Source organism: Triturus cristatus, chromosome 4_2 (assembly GCF_964204655.1).
Source record: "Triturus cristatus chromosome 4_2, aTriCri1.1, whole genome shotgun sequence".
NCBI lineage: Eukaryota > Metazoa > Chordata > Amphibia > Caudata > Salamandridae > Triturus > Triturus cristatus.
The window spans coordinates 986,858,472-986,874,228 of record NC_140586.1 but is presented as its reverse complement, the minus strand read 5'-3'; the positions used below and the strand labels follow the sequence as shown (position 1 = coordinate 986,874,228).

General features: G+C 43.6%; 1 protein-coding gene across 1 annotated transcript in view; it reads left to right on the top strand.

Annotated features, from left to right (window-relative positions):
* The window catches only part of LOC146839224 (uncharacterized), a 722,084-nt gene that overhangs the window by 70,270 nt on the left and 636,057 nt on the right, over nt 1-15,757 (top strand).

Below are 15,757 nucleotides of genomic sequence, written 5' to 3'. Positions count from 1 at the left end.
TCATTATATACACGATTGTCCAGTCCTGAAACATAATATTGCCACAGGTAGAACCCAGGAAAGACCACGTCCACCTAGACAGGATCAGAATCAACAACAAATCCCTCAGCATGCACAACCTAGGTCAGCTCCGCAACAACTAGCTCCGCAACAGGCAGCTCCACAACAGACCGTAGCACCACCACAAGCGCAGCCTATTGCTGCCACACAAGCAACAACGCAACAGATGTACCAGTATGCACAAAATGACTATCCCGATTATCAGCGATACACATGAAATAGCCTAGAGAGGGAAGTTGGCTTACCCCTTATCGAGGTTCCTGTAGATCAAGAGGGACCTTATGTACATAGTGAACTATTAGGGGAAGACAGAACGTTTTTACTTGATACAGGGGCAAGCAGAACAACTATACGACGCAGTGAAGTTCCAGGGGCACCCCTCTCAGGCTCACAGAATATTTCCCTTGGATTCTCAGGAAAGCCTATCATTAATGAAGTAACGCAACCCCTTCCACTTACGGTTGGTCCATTGACACAAACTACAGATTTATTGCTTACTAAATCATGTCCAGAAAACTTGTTAGGTATAAAAACATTGAAAGCTCTAGGAGCTATAATATGTTGTTCTCCGGAAGGAGTACGATTATTTTTACGTGACTTCAAAGGTCACTACGTGTCCAGAGACATGGATCACCGGCTGCAGAATTTACCTACACATTTATGGGCACAAGGCCCGACTGATGTTGGTTGCATGAACATTACACCATATCGAGTGTGGAAATGTGGATTTTCCTGATCAGTTATGTCCCCTATCTTGGACCCCAACGGTTCTATATGCATGTTACAAGTACATGTATGTTCCCTCTAGTTCCAGTTTCTAAGACGCAAACATATGTGTGTCTACCGTCGACATGTTCTCTGTCAGATCCGCCATCGATGGGCTGGATATTCGATTCCTAAGTATGAAAGGCCACCGACTTTATATGGCTAAGTTACTCCATTTTTACAGTTCAGGCAAGTAGGCCCGATTCTGTCCTCAAAGCCTTTCCCTGCTCTCTGTCTTTGACAGCTTCAGCTTGAGCTCGCATCTGTATCCATGAACTTTGCCCTACTCCCTGTGCAGCTAACGGTGCCTGCCTCGGCCAGTTTTCGCCTGCCTGCCAAGAAGCTGTATTTCACCTTCGAATTATCTATTTTGCTCTTCAGCCGATGCATTCCTGTCTAGTGATTTAGGTAAACATTTCCTTTAGCTCACAAGCAAAGGACTCGGCCTTTCCGTCCTCCTGCAAGTGATTCATAGCCCTGCTGCCATGGAAAGTTTTCTGCCCCTCGCATCTCATATAGACACTTAGGCGTTTGTGCACGCACACAGTCAGTATAGACTAGATTCTGTCCGAGAGTCCTTCCTTGTGGATAACATAGTTCTTTAAACATAGGATGTTAGATATGATTTGGGATTAGGTTGACTTGACCCCCCAGACTTCTCGTCTCCACATGTAGAGCTAAATGTCAAGTCCCCTTCACCCCCTAGTTGCACGTCAATCACACGTCATGCTGCTGCGCGCGCATCTATGCCAAGTATTATCTTATAGATCCACCTATGTCTGATAATCCTAACCAATCATGTTTCTTTTATTCCTTATTACGCCTAGTTTCGATTACGTACCTGTTTTGTCACTTTTCTTATCAAATGTTACGCCTTCTACATTCGTTTCATTGTAATGTACTTATTATAAAAATGCATGTCTGTCAATAAATTATTGTACTTCACTTCCTGAACCCTCGTGGTGACGGAACCTGAAGGCCGCGACTCGAGTCGGCCATTTTTTGATGGAATAAAGCCCATTTAGAAACTCTTATACCACGGATTCTGCCTCTTGTTATTCTGAGCTATTTTATTTTATTTCAAGATCCCGTATGAAATTCAGTCCGGTAAAGAAGATTTTTGTTTACCACATAATGGCGCCCGAACAGGGACACTTTCTCATCTCACGCGCCGGCGGTGCGTTGCAGGCCCGGTCTCCTGCCACAGCTGGACGGACCATAAACGCGTACCAGCAGGATTTCCTGTAAGCTCCCTCCGGTCAAGCGGGGGCGACTGAGGCTGCGATCAACCCAGACGAGGCGGTGAGAAGTGCGAAGTATCCCGACCAGAGCCTAGCTGAGAGAGCAAGATCCGAGGTATACAGAGGCCCACCAGGTTTTCGAAGTCCCGATGTCCAGAGGGTCCGCTGTCCGCAGTCATTGAGTCCCGTCCATTCTCTGAGGCCTTCCGTTTCAAGGAGCTACTCGGTGAGTACCATCGCCGGGGAGGCGTGTTGACGCGCACATAGGTTGTGCCGGTCAAGACGGATTTGGGTACACAAATCCGGTCTGCACTGTTTAGCAGTGTATATGTACTGTTTAGCAGTATATCAAGTATTCCGAAGTATGCAGTTATTGTCAAGAATTCAGCGTGGTGATTAGTTAGGCAGACTGTCATCATTGTCGGTCGTTGTTAAAATGTTTAATGTATAATGTTTAAAGTGTTCAAATATTGTGGTATGAATGAGTGTTCATTGTTCACTGTTCATTATTGTGTTTTTCGTATTAAGTGAGTTCAAGAGTAAGTATCAGATCAGTTGTCAATATGCCGCTCTTCTCGAAGTTAAGACAGATTACTACCAGAAAAGGGGTGCTTGAAGAAGCAGTTCCTATTCCTCCTAGGGACACTCCAGGGCATTTCATGTACCATAAGCATGGCTTAGATGCCATATTGTTTCTTGATCTATGGGTAGACTATACCAAGGGATTGCCGGAAAGTCAAAGGTGGCCCGTAGCGGGAACCTGGGATGCAGAGTGCATCATGAAAGTGGAGGAAGAGTTATGGAAAAGAAAGGTCAGACAGTCACAGAAAGACGCTGTTGAGTTATGGCGTAAAGAATCTCATAGACGAACAGAAAAAGCACGTAGACAAGAAGAGAGGAGTAAAGAAAGTTCAAATAAAGCTCAAGAAAGTCTATTAATTGAGGAAGGTATCCGAGTGAAATCAGAACAAGTAAATAGACAAAGAAATGCTCTTATGAATGGTATGTATCCCCTTCTAGCCGAAGGACTACCTAAGGCTGCTCCAGAAATGCCAAAAGACTTGCCACCCCCATTATTTCCAATTAAGGTACATCCACAAGGGCATCCCAGAACCGCAGAAGATGTTTTTCTTTCCTCATATCTAGACGACGCAGCTCCCGAATATGCTAACGCCGCACCACATAGACCGTCTGGTGTAGGGGTTCAACGTCAGGATCAGGTATCTGTCCCCGTGCAACAGCAAGTCCCGACGCAAGCGTCAGCAAGCACATCTGTTTCCGCATCTGTTTCCGCAGTCGATTCTACAGGGGTATCGACACCCATAGTTGCTGTGTCACGTTCAACGAACCCATTCACACCCGACGCCCCAGATGGGGCCACGGGAGGTGCTAGCATTACCTTTACACCACCCAGAATAAATAAACTTGTTTTTCAAGAGTCAGCACATTCACGTACACCTAAATTCGTAAGTGAACGTACGCTTAAGGAACTCCTTGTAAACTGTAGATATGACCCAGTGGTTGGTAAAGAGGACGAAATGGTCCTGGCATCATTACGTATCAGGCGAGCCGCAGAGTATTTAGCAAGGTTACCAGGAATGACTACGCATCTAGATAACATATATCATTTTGTTCAAACAGGACGAGATCCAGGATGTATTAACAGAGCTATGGAATTCCAGAAAGTAGAAATACAGGGGGAACTGTTACGTTTCCTCATAAACTGTGTGATCAGAAATCAAGACCGCCCGGGGGTAGACCCGAATGCAATGCTTATTCTTACAAAATGGAGTCAGAATATATCAGAAGGGAGACACGATAAGCAAAATTGTATAATAGCCATGTGCCGAAAAATCCGTAAAGAAATAGAGCGTATTCATGAAGAGAGATTGGGAACAGACGAGTTTGAGCAAGATGAAATGTCCGAATCAGGGAATTCCGCAAGACAGTCAGAGACCATAGCTTATGTAGGCAGAGGAAGATCCTGTGAAAATACTAGATGTTTTTCTGATCCCATACACTCAGTATGCCCAAATAATAGCAGAACGTATCCGACGCCTATAATAAATCTGAAGTCTCCTGAACATTCGTTTCAAGCCGCAGATAAAATATTACGAGAACGAAGGGGTTACCACTTCCTCGATTCCATGGATGAGCAAGAGTTAGCCAGATCAGCCGTTCACTGGATTGACAGTCCTGAAAAATACGGTGATGAGACCGTAGCACACACGTTTTTTAATCTCAGTACAGATGAACAACGTTTAGCTGGAATATATATGATTCAGCAACTCCTCATATTATATAAGAGCCAACATGCTGACCCTGGTCCTTTACCTGATATATTAACGGAACTACTCACAAACAGATGGAGAGGTTCTAGTAACAAGCTAATTAAAGAGATATTAGTGTCACGTAAGCAGTATGTCCTTTTTGTAAGTCCGGATTCTCTCTCGCTGCCTCGCAGAGAAAGAGCGCCGTACTATATGGATAGACAAAATCCCCTACGAGAAGTACACCCAATAAAAGGCGAGGACAATGAGTTTCACCGTGTATTTGTTTACACACCCATATCAAAAATGGAATTATTGGAAATGAAGAAAGTAGTACCTAGTCATGACAAAGACCCAGCAGGTTTCCACCGAGAAATTAAAGACATGTTACTGATGGGAGAGTACACCTTTCCTGATATTATGACGATATTAAAGGTGCTTTTGCCTGCTGGCATTTATGAAAAACTGAAAGAAAAAGAGTGGGAAGTGGGTGACCAAAAGATAGACTGGACAGCATTAGCAGAGGAAGAAAGGGGCCGAACTGCAGGTTCAGGGCTCGGGGATAAAGTTAAACTGTTACCAGGTTTACTAGTACAGGTACTGCCACGTTTATTAACTACAAAAAAGGAAGATTGGGGTGCAATCACAGCCTGCAAACAAAAGCAAGATGAAGACACAAGCGATTATTATGCTCGATTTGAAAAATGTTTTGGTATAAACAGTGGTATAAAAGCAAGTAGTGACTCATATCCACATTTATTTGTGACAAAATTAGTGGAAAATGCATTGCCTCCAGTAAAGAATAGAATATTGAAATTCGAGAGTACCTGGCAAAGTAACACTCCGTCACAAATGCTACAAATGTTACAGTATCATCACAATAGAATTAGGGATGAACAAGAACACGAGCATAGACGCATGAAGGATACAAAAATGAAAATGCTAGTTTCTCAGACAGTACCAGCAGATGGTCACAAAAAGGGTGTGACACATTCTGGTGATTCTGCAGTTCCTGTAAAAGGAAGCTGCAATTACTGTAAACAACTGGGCCATTATGTACACGATTGTCCAGTCCTGAAACGTAATATAGCTACAGGTATTGCAAAGGAGAGACCACGATTAGTTAGACAAGATCAGAATGAACAAGGAGCTATGCAGCATGGACAGTCCATGCCAGTTCAACAACAGTCCATGCCAGCCTCACAGCAACCCATACAGTTTGTGCCAGCTGCACCGCCGTTGCCTGCTACTGCCACACAAACCACAACACGACAAATGTATCAGACTGCACAGTATGAATACCCTGAGTATCAGCGTTACGCATGAACAAGCCTAGAGAGGGAAGTTGACTTACCGCTTATCGAGATTCCTGTAGATCAAGAAGGACCTTATGTACATAGTGAATTATTAGGTCAAGATAGAAAATTCTTACTCGATACAGGGGCAAGTCGAACAACCATAAAACGTAGTGAAGTTCCAGGGGCACCCCTCTCAGGCTCTCAAAATATTTCCCTTGGTTTTTCAGGAAAACCTATTGTTAATGAAGTATCACAGCCTCTACCACTTACGATAGGACCTTTGACACGAACTACAGATTTATTGCTTACTAAATCATGCCCAGAAAATCTGTTAGGAATTAAAACTCTGAAAGCACTAGGAGCCATAATATGTTGTTCTCCGGAAGGAGTAAGGTTGTTTTTACGTGATTTTAAAGGTCACTATGTGTCTAGAGACATGGATCCCCGACTACAAACTTTACCAGTACATCTATGGGCACAAGGCCCTACGGATGTTGGCTGCATGAACATTACACCCTATCGAGTCACCCTGAAAGCAGGAGTGGTACTACCACGAATGCGACAATACAAGTTACCGCATGATGCTGTAGTGGCTTTGCTGAAAATCATTGATGAGCTGATTGTCCAGGGAGTAGTTGTAGAAACAGACTCCAATGTATGTAATTCACCGATAATTCCGATTCTTAAACGAACTGATCCTACTGCCCCACCAGTGTACCGATTGGTTATTGATTTGCGTGAACTAAACAAGTGCATTGTACCACAATTCCCTGTGGTCCCTGATATATCATCATTGTTGACAGCAATTGATTCCGAAGCAACATTCTTTACTGTAATCGATCTCAAGAATGCCTTTTTCAGCGTCCCAATAGATCCGGAAAGCCAATATTTGTTCGGATTCAGTTTAAATGGGCGCAGCTTTAAATTCTCACGCGCTCCCCAAGGATTCACAGAAAGCCCCAGCATCTACAGCCAAGCACTGAAGAGAGAACTTGACAGTATCCACATGCCAGTCAATACTGCACTGCTTCAATATGTCGATGATCTGCTGATCACAGCGAGAAGCGAGCCAGAATGTGAAAAAGCTTCCCTGACAGTTTTACATTTCCTAGCCGACAAGGGGCACAAGGTGTCTCCTTCTAAGCTGCAATTCTGTGTCCAGCGAGTTATTTATCTTGGTCACTCGCTGTCCAAGGAGGGAAGGCAGCTTACACCAGATCGTATCCAGTTAATTGCTAACATGTCAATACCCCAGACACAAAAGGAGGTGCGAGCTTTCATAGGCCTCACTTCATATTGTAGGCAGTGGATCCCTCAGTACGCTTTTCTAGCAAAACCACTCATTCAGTTAACCACACAGGAGGCAGCCACATCGACTGTTCTCCCTTGGACTCAGGAACATACACAAGCTTTTGAAAGCTTAAAGAAAGCTTTATGTCAAGCACCTGTTTTAGCAACACCATGTTATAGCAAACATTTTACACTCTTTGTTACAGAACGCGAAGGTACTGCCTTGTCAGTACTCACTCAGGATCAAGCAGGATCACGCAAGCCATGTGCTTATTTTTCCAGTACATTAGATCCCGTAGCTCAGGCTTTGCCTGCATGTCTGAAATCAGTGGCAGCGACAGCTTTAGCAATCAGACAAAGCGATGCCATAGTATTAGGACATCCATTGACAGTACAAGTACCACATGCAGTAGAGGTTCTTGTGAACCGAACACAAACACAACACTTGACCATAGCAAGACTTACCGGTTATGAATTGACATTGTTTCAACCACACATAGAGATCCGACGGTGTAATACATTGAATCCTGCTACACTATTACCTGTAATTGGAACAGACCCACTAGCTCATGATTGTGTTGAAATCATTGAAATAAAGACGAAACCTAGACAAGACTTGACAGACGTTCCGTTGTTAGATCCAGACCTGACGTTGTATGTAGACGGATCGTGCATGAGAACTAGTACAGGAGATTTAGTGGCCGCGTATGCAGTCACAACAGACACTGAAGTTATTGAGACAAATTGTATAGATACTTTGTCCGCCCAAGCAGCAGAACTTATTGCTCTAACACAAGCCTGTATTCAAGCCACAAATAAGAAAGTTAATGTATACACTGACTCACGTTATGCATTCGGAGTTGTACACGACTTCGGCGTGTTGTGGCGAGAGAGAGGTTATTTAACTTCCCATGGTGCCCACATTCAGCACGGACCCCTCATTCATGCTTTGTTAAACGCAATACATCTACCCACTGCTATATCGATTATGAAATGTAAAGCACACACGAAGGTTACTGATATCATTTCTCAAGGCAATGATTTAGCTGACAGAACAGCTAAACAGACTGCTCAGAATCGCACATTAGACATGACAAAGCCAATAGTTCAGACACCAACACAGTGTATGACAATTAAGGATCCTACACTTGACGTAATTGATATACAGACACATGCCACAGCAGAAGAAATAAAGAAGTGGACTGAACTAGGAGGGATCCAGACAGATCAAGGATGGATGACGAAGGAGAAATCTGTATGGTTTCTCCCTGATTCCATGGTTCAAGCCATTATAGCTACAGTTCACAGTCCAGCACATTTAGGAGAGAAGGCTATGCTAGACAGCATTCAGCACATTTGGTTCAACAAACATTTACGAGCAGCAGCTAAACAAAAGGTTCGTACCTGTATGATATGTTGTCAGTTTAATCCAGGAAAGAGTGTTCCCGTAGAGCAGGGTGGATTTCAGCCTCCTGACCATCCTTTTGAAGTCCTCCAGATGGATTATATTCAGATGGAACGTTGTCGAGGATTCAAATATGTTCTCGTAGTTGTCTGCGCTCTCTCCCGTTGGACAGAGGCGTATCCCGTATCAGATTACACTGCCCCGACTACTGCCAAGCAGCTAGTTCGAGAATTCTTCCCACGGTACGGTTTACCACGTGTTGTATATTCAGATAACGGCCAGCCTTTCTCATCCGAATTAATGAAACATGTCTCACTTTTGTTGGGATATCAGTGGAAATTCCACTGTGTCCGACACCCCGAGGCAGCAGGTCTCGTGGAACGACATAATCAACTTTTAAAAATCAGACTGTCTAAGATATGTCAGGAGAAAGGTTTGGACTGGATAGTAGCTTTACCAGTTGCGCTATTTTACATGAGGATGGTAGCACACTCTCGAACAGGGCTATCCCCTTATGAGGTGATCTTTGGTAGACCACCGAATATGTGGGGGACGCCTATACCCCGTAAAATAACTGATGTTGATTGTAATATGCTGACAGATTACCTGGCTTCCTTGATGTCTGCACTACAATCTTGTCGTTCACAGGTAGTCGCAGCTTTTCCCGACAACACCGAGGTGAAACCTCATGATGTAATTCCCGGCGATTATGTTCTCGTCAGGAATTTTGATCGGAAAACCCAACTGGAGCCAAGGTGGAGGCGTCCTAAGTTGGTCCTGCTGACGACCAGAACAGCTGTGAAGATCGAAGGGAGAAAAGGCTGGGTGCATTCCAGCCATATAAAGAAATTTCATGGACTTCCTCCTGACACAAACAGTACTCCCCGTGTGTCTTCCCCCATTGACTCAAAGCTACCTTTGGCTGAGGCCAGTAGCACCGAACTTTACAAGCAGAAACTCAGGTCCAGATCTAAACTGTCGGACGATTTGATTGTTTAAGTCCTCTCCAAGGTGAAGCGGTTGAATCTGTCCCGACATGTATCCCTTAGGTCCGAATCATGTAGAGTCCAGAATCATAATGAAACGACATGCTTATTGTAAATTACTGCGTAACCACTGTATTGTGACTTTATTAATTTTGTTTTTCTTGAGTTTTTTAGTTACTGCAAGTATATTGTTGCATATGTATTATCCTGTTTCTAAACGTGCTTTCAATATAACTGATGAACATTCTTTTAGTGAATTCCCCCCACATGAGTTGTCCTATAGACTTGCGCTGCGCAATAACACATTCATTAGTATGTTACATCATTCCCATCAGACTAGTAATGCCACCAATTGTTGGGTGTGTGGCCGACTCCCTCCCTATCAGAATAACAAAGGAGTTCTGCCTTTCTTTCCACATCCGTTCACACACAATGGCTCCTGTGGAGCATGGTTTAGTTTATTAAATTCCATAGACCCAGACACAGCAGTTTATCAACAACATTGGATATGGGGAAATCTGAATCTAGTTTTATTCGAAGTCTGTCACCCTAATAAGGAGGGTCACCCCAGTAGAACAGGAACTGATTTAGAAAATGAAGTGTATAAATTAGGTAATTTTACGCCTAATCTTATGATTTTGAATGTCAAATCCGAAGTTGAACTAATTCTGCCCACTATGTCAGTATTTCCAGTTAAGGGTGAATTATGTGTGAGAAAAGTTGGTTCCATACACATGGGCCATAGCCAATGCGTTACTACAGTAGAATATAGTGATCAAGGTAAATCTTCATTTAGAGCTTCTCGCCATTCTTACTTTATATGTGGTCAGACTGCATATATGCGTTTGCCTCTAGATTGGGATGGTACCTGTTACATAGCATTCCTTCTGCCACCTGTTTTTCTAGCTCCCCCTGATTATTATCGAAATGTTCATTTAGTACACAATAGAGAGCGAAGAGATCTCCCAGTTGTCGATTATACTGAGACGGCATGGGACAAGTATGCAGATTTCAATAAAGGTATCTTTCCCTATATAGGTACAATATCAAATAGTAAGCTGATACGTAGACTCACCAAGACTCTTGAAGCTGTAGTAAATGAGACTATAGCCGCCCTAGGCAATCTGACAGAGGAACAATCAGTGATGAGAATTGTTGTTCTCCAGAATCGTCTTGTCCTTGACGTCATCCTGGCCGATAGGGGCGGAGCTTGCAGGGTCATCGGATCCAGCTGCTGCATATTCATACCAGAAAATTCGCCATCTGTATATCAAGCTATAACACGCCTTCATAAGATTGTAAGCCAGATACACGAAAATCCAGGCACTTGGACGTGGTCCGGGTGGTTTTGGAGTGTGATATCAGCCTGGGGATGGAGAGTTCTATCCTTCCTAGGTATTGGCCTTCTTATGCTCTTCAGTTGTTGTTTATGCCTACAATGTGGACCAGCGATTTGTGGTCTGTGTGCCACATCATGCATTCCATATCACAGTTCTCGTTCAAAATGCCGGAAGAAGAAGGAAGAAGAAATGATGCTCCATGAGCAAATCGATGGAATGATGAAGATTGATATCTCTTGAAGGGCAAGTAGGGGACAAGGAGGGAATGTGGAAATGTGGATTTTCCTGATCAGTTATGTCCCCTATCTTGGACCCCAACGGTTCTATATGCATGTTACAAGTACATGTATGTTCCCTCTAGTTCCAGTTTCTAAGACGCAAACATATGTGTGTCTACCGTCGACATGTTCTCTGTCAGATCCGCCATCGATGGGCTGGATATTCGATTCCTAAGTATGAAAGGCCACCGACTTTATATGGCTAAGTTACTCCATTTTTACAGTTCAGGCAAGTAGGCCCGATTCTGTCCTCAAAGCCTTTCCCTGCTCTCTGTCTTTGACAGCTTCAGCTTGAGCTCGCATCTGTATCCATGAACTTTGCCCTACTCCCTGTGCAGCTAACGGTGCCTGCCTCGGCCAGTTTTCGCCTGCCTGCCAAGAAGCTGTATTTCACCTTCGAATTATCTATTTTGCTCTTCAGCCGATGCATTCCTGTCTAGTGATTTAGGTAAACATTTCCTTTAGCTCACAAGCAAAGGACTCGGCCTTTCCGTCCTCCTGCAAGTGATTCATAGCCCTGCTGCCATGGAAAGTTTTCTGCCCCTCGCATCTCATATAGACACTTAGGCGTTTGTGCACGCACACAGTCAGTATAGACTAGATTCTGTCCGAGAGTCCTTCCTTGTGGATAACATAGTTCTTTAAACATAGGATGTTAGATATGATTTGGGATTAGGTTGACTTGACCCCCCCAGACTTCTCGTCTCCACATGTAGAGCTAAATGTCAAGTCCCCTTCACCCCCTAGTTGCACGTCAATCACACGTCATGCTGCTGCGCGCGCATCTATGCCAAGTATTATCTTATAGATCCACCTATGTCTGATAATCCTAACCAATCATGTTTCTTTTATTCCTTATTACGCCTAGTTTCGATTACGTACCTGTTTTGTCACTTTTCTTATCAAATGTTACGCCTTCTACATTCGTTTCATTGTAATGTACTTATTATAAAAATGCATGTCTGTCAATAAATTATTGTACTTCACTTCCTGAACCCTCGTGGTGACGGAACCTGAAGGCCGCGACTCGATTCGGCCATTTTTTGATGGAATAAAGCCCATTTAGAAACTCTTATACCACGGATTCTGCCTCTTGTTATTCTGAGCTATTTTATTTTATTTCAAGATCCCGTATGAAATTCAGTCCGGTAAAGAAGATTTTTGTTTACCACACGAGTCACACTAAAAACAGGAGTAGTACTACCACGAATGCGACAATACAAGTTACCACCAGATGCTGTTGTGGCTTTGCTGCAAATCATTGACGAGCTCATTGCACAAGGAGTGGTTGTAGAAACCGACTCCAATGTATGTAATTCCCCGATAATTCCGATTCTTAAGAGAACGGATCCAAAAGCATCACCAGTATATCGATTAGTTATTGATCTGCGCGAATTAAATAAATGTATTGTACCACAATACCCTGTGGTCCCAGATATCTCTTCATTACTAACAGCTATTGACTCAGAAGCAACGTTCTTCACTGTAATTGATCTCAAAAATGCTTTCTTTAGCGTCCCAATAGATCCGGAAAGTCAATATTTGTTCGGATTCAGTTTAAATGGACGAAGTTTTAAATTCACACGCGCTCCTCAAGGATTCACAGAAAGCCCCAGCATCTATAGCCAAGCACTGAAACGAGAACTTGACAGTATCCACATGCCAGTTAACACTGCCTTGCTTCAATATGTCGATGATCTGCTGATCACCGCCCGAAGCGAACCTGAATGTGAAAAAGCGTCACTGACGGTTTTAAGATTTCTGGCCGACAAGGGGCACAAGGTGTCCCCTTCTAAGCTGCAATTCTGTGTCCAGCAAGTTGTTTACCTTGGGCACTTGCTGTCCAAGGAGGGAAGACAGCTTACACCCGACCGCATCCAGTTAATTGCTAACATGTCACCACCAAAGACACAAAAGGAGGTGCGGGCTTTTATAGGTCTCACTTCATACTGTAGGCAGTGGATCCCCCAATATGCATTTCTAGCAAAACCACTCATCCAGTTGACAACACAGGAGGCAGCCACATCGACTGTCCTCCCTTGGACTCAAGAACATACACATGCCTTTGAAAGCTTAAAGAAAGCTTTATGTCAAGCACCTGTTTTAGCAACACCATGTTACAGTAAACAGTTTACACTCTTTGTTACAGAACGCGAAGGTACTGCCTTGTCAGTACTCACTCAGGAACAAGCAGGATCACACAAACCATGTGCTTATTTCTCTAGTACATTAGATCCAGTAGCTCAGGCTCTTCCTGCGTGCCTGAAATCGGTGGCAGCAACAGCTTTAGCAATCAGACAAAGCGATGCCATAGTGTTAGGACATCAATTGACAGTACAAGTACCACACGCAGTAGAGGTTCTCTTGAACCGCACACAAACACAACACTTGACTATAGCAAGACTCACCGGTTATGAATTAACATTGTTTCAGCCACATATAGAAATCAGACGTTGTAATACGTTAAATCCTGCCACACTTTTGCCCGTAAATGGAACAGATCCATTAGCACATGATTGTATTGAAGTCATTACTATCACGACGAAACCCAGACAAGACTTGACAGACATCCCTTTATCAGATCCAGACCTGACATTGTATGTAGATGGTTCATGTATGAGAACAAGTACAGGAGAGTTAGTGGCCGCTTACGCAGTCACAACAGACACTGAAGTCATTGAAACAAATTGTATTAACACTTTGTCAGCTCAAGCAGCAGAGCTCATCGCTCTGACACAAGCCTGTATTCAAGCCAAAAATAAGAAAGTCAACATATACACAGATTCACGTTATGCATTCGGAGTCGTCCATGACTTCGGCGTACTGTGGCGAGAGAGAGGTTATTTAACTTCCCACGGTGCCCACATCCAACACGGACCCCTCATTCAAGCTCTATTAGACGCGATTCATCTACCTACTGCAATATCGATTATGAAATGCAAAGCCCATACAAAAGTTACCGATATCATTTCTCAGGGTAACGACCTAGCTGACAGAACAGCTAAACAGACTGCTCAGAATCAGACTCATACAACTGACACGACAAAGACAATAGTTCAGACACCAACACATTGCATGACAGTTAAGGATCCCGCTCTTGATGTAATTGACATACAGACACATGCTACACCAGAAGAAATAAAGAAATGGACTGAATTAGGTGGGATCCAAACGGATCAAGGATGGATGACGAAGGGAAAATCTATATGGTTTCTTCCCGACTCCATGGTTCAAGTCATCATTAACACAATACATAGTCCAGCGCACCTAGGAGAAAAAGCTATGCTAGACAGTATTCAACACATTTGGTTCAACAAACACTTGCGAGCAGCAGCCAAACAGAAAGTACGTACCTGTATGATATGTTGTCAGTTTAATCCAGGTAAAAGCATCCCCGTAGAGCAGGGTGGATTTCAACCTCCCGATCATGCTTTTGAAGTCCTCCAGATGGATTATATCCAGATGGAACGATGTCGAGGATTCAAATATGTTCTCGTAGTTGTCTGTGCTCTTTCCCGTTGGACAGAAGCCTACCCGGTTTCAGATTACACTGCCCCGACTACTGCCAAACAGCTAGTTCGAGAATTCTTCCCACGATTCGGTTTACCACGTGTTGTATACTCAGATAACGGCCAGCCATTCTCATCCGAACTAATGAAACACGTTTCACTTCTGTTAGGTTACCAATGGAAATTCCACTGTGTCCGACATCCCGAGGCAGCAGGTCTTGTGGAACGTCATAATCAAACTCTGAAAATCAGATTGTCCAAAATATGTAGAGAAAAAGGTGTCGATTGGATAATAGCCTTACCAGTTGCGCTCTTTTACATGAGAATGGTAGCACATTCTCGAACAGGGCTATCCCCGTACGAGGTGATCTTCGGTAGACCACCAAATATGTGGGGGACGCCTATACCTCGTAAAATCACTGATGTTGACTGTAATATGCTGACAGATTACCTGGCTTCCTTGATGTCTGCACTACAATCTTGTCGTTCACAGGTAGTTGCAGCTTTTCCCGATAACACTGAGGTGAAGCCCCATGACGTGGTTCCAGGTGATCTGGTTCTTGTGAGGAACTTCGACCGGAAGACCCAGCTGGAGCCCAGGTGGAAGTCACCCAAACTCGTCTTGCTGACAACAAGGACAGCCGTGAAGGTTGAGGGACGTAAAGGGTGGTTGCACTCGAGTCATATCAAGAAATTTTATGGATTACCGTCCGATGTGAACACTCAGCCCTGCATTCCCTCACAGACAGACTCAAAGCTCCCCTTGGTTGAACGGACAAAACACGAACTCTATAAACTGAAATTAAGGTCTAGCAAGTCAGACAATTTGATTGTTTAAGTCCTCTCCAAGGTGAATCGGTTGAATTTGTCTCTGACATGTATCCTCTAGACCGAAATAGAGAGAGAAATAGACAGATAAAGCTTAAAAAACATGCGTACTGTAAATCGCTTCGTAGTCACTGCACAGTTACATTATTAATTTTGTTTTTTCTAAGTCTTCTGATCATCATTTCTAGTGTATTGCTACACATCTACTACCCTATTTCTAAGCATGCTTACAATGTTACCGCAGAACATTCTTTTAGCGAATTACCTCCGCATGAGTTGTCTTATAGATTTGCGCTGCGCAACAACACTTTTATTAGTATGTTACATCATTCCCATCAGACCAGCAATGCTACCAATTGTTGGATATGTGGCCGACTCCCTCCCTATCAGAACTATAAGGGAGTTTTGCCCCTCTTTCCGTACCCATTCACACACAATGGCTCCTGTGGAGCATGGTTTAGTTTAATTAATTCCCTAGATTCAAATT